Source organism: Octopus bimaculoides, chromosome 17 (assembly GCF_001194135.2).
Source record: "Octopus bimaculoides isolate UCB-OBI-ISO-001 chromosome 17, ASM119413v2, whole genome shotgun sequence".
Classification (NCBI taxonomy): domain Eukaryota; kingdom Metazoa; phylum Mollusca; class Cephalopoda; order Octopoda; family Octopodidae; genus Octopus; species Octopus bimaculoides.
The window spans coordinates 30,950,813-30,955,362 of record NC_068997.1 but is presented as its reverse complement, the minus strand read 5'-3'; the positions used below and the strand labels follow the sequence as shown (position 1 = coordinate 30,955,362).

Genomic DNA, 4,550 nt, shown 5'->3' with positions numbered 1-4,550 from the left:
CACAAGAAGAATTTTGAATGTTGGTACAAAATTATACAGGTATATATATTTTTCAGCAGTGGAAATTTTGTATATAACTTTTGAATAATTCTCTGAAAAAAATTTGTTTTTAAACTCATATCGATCAGTTCAGAGGTGAGTAGTAAAGTTGTTTTATGGGATTCCTGGACGAGCCCCCAGTTTGTTATGATCAGACAAATTCTTTGGTATAAAAAGGAGTGAACTTCTGAACGTAACAACAGAATTGTAAAATCAGTGAATTAACATTCGAGGATGAAATTATGTAACAAAAATGTATTTTATATAAGTCAATTAAAGGATATATTTGATATTTTAGCGATCCATTTGCAAATAAGTTAATATCCAAAGAATTTTATGTCCAGTATTCGATTGTTCAAAGTTATGTTGTAAACTGTCCAATCCGCTTGCAGCTCTCTCTCGTATTTTTTACTATCCACGCAATGCTGTTGCTGTATTCTAAACTCTTTTCGCTGGATTTTCATTTTTCTCCTTTTAATAAGAAGTCAACGAGATTACCCGTCTCGTTCGTTAACAGGAAATAAACGAGATTACCTGTCTCACTCGTTGCTAACTTCCTGTATATATATATATATATATATATATATCAGAAGGATCCTACCGAAATTTATCAGAACAAGCATGGGAAGACATCACAATAACAGTCCTAAGGATGACATTCACGAAGGCTCATAAGTGGAATTCGCCTTGTAAAGTGTCAAATATCCGGCTTGCATTATTCCCGTGTGCAAACGAAGAGTTAGCGCAGCTGTTCAATGAGATTATAAGAGATCTTAAGAAAATACCCGGTTGGTTAGCAATTGATATTACTTACCTACTTCCAAAGAATAATGAATCCAAAGATCAAAAATACTATCGGCCGATGACTTGTTTACCCGCTACTTATGAAATTTTAACCTTCATCCTCATGGAGAAAACATGTATTTATGGAATAGAACGATGTTTTCCCCACTGAACAAGATTTAAATCAACCTGGTTGCTATGGATGCAAAGTTCAACTCCTAATTAAGAGCATGATCCTTGCGAACTGTCACAACAAGTGAAGAAATATAGGTTCTGCATGGCTTGATTGCATAACGGCTTTTGTTGACAGTATATCGCATTCATGGATCGTGAAATCGCTGGGAATCTTCAAAATTTTCCCCGTAATTTCAAATTTCCTGAAGCATAATATGTCACTGTGTATCAAGAATTTCCAACATGAAAGAGAAGAGCAGGAAGGAATGTTATTGGAGAGTACGAGTGGTTCTAAAATCTGAACTAAATGCACGTAACAAGGTGTTAGCTATAAACCTCTTGAACTAGAATATCAGTGAGACAAAGAAAATTGATTGAAAAATTTGTGACTGATGACTTGTAATAAAATGCACCACCCATTGACATACGTTGAATTCTTTACCTTTCTAGAGCCTAAGGTGGTTGAAGCCTGATCCAGTTTCAACTTTCTAACAAAACCACCAAAATTGGATTGGTTAAATATCTAGAAACAACTAATGACTGGATGCCAAAACTCTTTGAAAATCACAGTAGGCGTAAGAAGTTCCATTTTATCTTAAAGTAGAGCAAACAAATATGTTATTGAAATCACGAATGATACCAAGGCTGAACAGTGTGAGGGAAGGGCGGCGACTGTTGTTGCAAATAAAATACATTTAATGATAAAAAAAAATTGCTGGAACAATTGGCTGGTAGGTGGAAGCAAAAACCTCTGCATAACAGATATATGACCCGTAGCCAACAGGCTGATGTTGACTAAAAGCCATCAGTGGCTACAAAGTTCAGGACAGAAGACAGAAAGCAAAGGCTTCATCTTAACTGCTTAAGATCAAAGCATTTTGATCCAGAACAATCAAGCGAATGTGATGAAAAAGGGAGTAGAACCAAAGTGCCGTTTCTGCAATGAGGAGATTCAAATAGTGGACCACATAATCTCTTCGTGTAAAGTTTTAGAACGCGAAGTGTATCAAGACATGACAGAGTTGACGAATATCTACACAAGTTAATATGTGGGTATGGTTCAGTGGTTAGAGCGTCGGACTTACAATCGTGACGTAATGAGGTAGATTCTCGGACAACCCAGTGGTGAGTTGTGTTCCTGAGTAAGACACTTTATTTCGTGTTCGTCTAGTTCCCCCAGCTGTAGAAATGAGTTCCAACATAACTGGTGACAAACTGTATCAACTTTTGCCTTTCCCTTGGACAATGACGCTGAGGTGGCGACGGGAGACGGATATACATGGTGTGAGACTGGTGTGCTGGTCTTCTACAAAAAGCCTTGCGCGGACTTGTGCCTCAGAGGGGAACTTTCTAGGTGCAATTGTATGGTGATTCGTGACCGAAGGTAGGGTCTTTACCCTTCACCCTATTATAAAATAAAAGCTGTTGACAAGCGGTATAATCATGACCCCCTAGACTGAAGGAGAAAATGTAATGATTCTTTGGGACTTGCCTGTACATTCAGACCGGATGATCGAAGCTAATAAACAGGATATTGCTGTAAAAGACCGATATATTAAAGTCTGTTTATTGCGACGGGCAAAATACCGTCAAGCATTTCGTCCAGCATGCTAACTATGTGCCCAGCTCACTTCCTTAGGAATAATAATAATAATAATAATAATAATAATAATAATAATAATAATAATAATAATAATAATGCCCTGATGCAGTACCAGGCAGTGGCTCTCATAGCTTCTGATTTTATCTGATTGGAAGTGTTAACTTGTACATTGTTTTGTTTTGGTATAAAAGATGGGCTACAGCAAATATTCTGCTCATTACCACAGATTTGCTTGTCAGTTGCTTGACCGTAACCAGTTGAGCATGTCCCTTAGTGGTTGACAATATGTGCATCTCTGATCTCGATCAGAGGTAGTGTGGGAGAATCATGGCTATGTGTTAGGAGGAATTCTTAGAGGTTTGAATAATTCACCTCTGTTAACATGGGCGTTTTGTTCGTCATCCTTAAAAAATCTAATTCAGGGACCTTTTGAGTGGGATGGGCTACTCGACCTGAAGAAAATTCTAACTGGGTCCCACCTACAAGGACATGCGCTGTTTATCTTGACATGAGCTCACCATGTTGCACACATATGTGATGCATATGCCTAGTGTACCCTTATCAGGCGGGTAGTCATGATGGGTGTATTGGGCTTCATATATTTGTTCCCCAGTGTCACTTTGATGGCATGCACTGCCCTCTCACTCAATAATAATGATGATGATGATGATGAGGATGATGATGATGATGATGATGATGATGATGATCATCATCATCATCATCATCATCATCATCATTCAGAGAGTGTAAACCTCTGCCAAGGCAACACCAACGTCATCTCAATGATTAGCCGGAGATGATATTTAAAATGAGAATATTTGAAATAAACTCGAGTGCTCTCACAAAGAAGATTACAAGACATGAACCCTACCGCTCTCAAAAATTAAGTAAAAACCGGAAAAATAATTCAGAATCCTTGTCCGGTACCTGATTGATCTCAGTGGTAGTCATGGAATGTGAAGGTGAGTGTGCGCGGGCCGTGTTCGTAATGCTGTGTGTGTCGTCTGCAGTCGGAATAGGGACAGTTTTCTCTCTGACGGTCTTTTTAGTCCATATACTGATATAGTATTTTTACGACCATTAAGGTCTATAGCTAATTTGGCTAATTTCTGGAAGAAAATCGGCATTTTTTTGTATTTTCTGCCAATAAGACAACTGCACATGCGCGGTAGATATGAAAAATTATAACATATAAGCACGAGGCATGTTTCTATGTATTGCCTCGTATTTATATGTTAATGTTTGCTTTCCTGCTGATGATAGCTGGCCTAGCAAATTATTTTATTTTGCTGAAAATAGCTTGAAACCTTGGTTCGGGAAATAGATGATAAATGTTTTTATTTTTCATTCCCTTTCGAAATTATCCCTAATTGTGGTTTGGAGTTTGATTGCTCCTTCTAGCGGGTTAGATGTCCTATTATGGACATCTCTCTTATGTGTTTAAATGTACACTGCATGTATTCATATGAATAATATATAGTCTATTGACTAATTTTCTTCTCACGACCACTGGTAGCAAAAAGAATTTCTAAATATTTTTGCTACCCTGAGATTTATTAATATATATATACAACCCAGCAGGATAACTGAAAAATAACTCTAAAAGACTGGAATATCTAAAGTTTCCAGTGAGTATTTTGAATTTCCCTCAAAATAAGTTAAGGAACTTAAATATTTTACAGATTTCGAACACACAGATGATCGGCTTTAAAAACTTTAATATCTCCAATTTTGTGTGAACATTTTATCATTCCTTCTGCCCTGACTAACAGAATATGTAGACATGCCTTTTATTGTAACAACACAATTAAATGAACGATAAAAAATTAGGGAGGTAAGCACCTGCCAATATATACATAATGTACAACTACAACAACTACAAAACTGTAAACCACAGCAAAACCTTGAAAAAGAAAAGAAAAATTCCAAAAGAAAAAGAAATTCAGAAATT

At 36.8% G+C, this 4,550-nt stretch overlaps 1 protein-coding gene across 2 annotated transcripts in view; it reads left to right on the top strand.

The window, feature by feature from the left end:
• The window catches only part of LOC106871768 (uncharacterized), a 629,775-nt gene that overhangs the window by 472,845 nt on the left and 152,380 nt on the right, over positions 1-4,550 (top strand). The gene's annotated exons all lie outside the window — the stretch shown is intronic.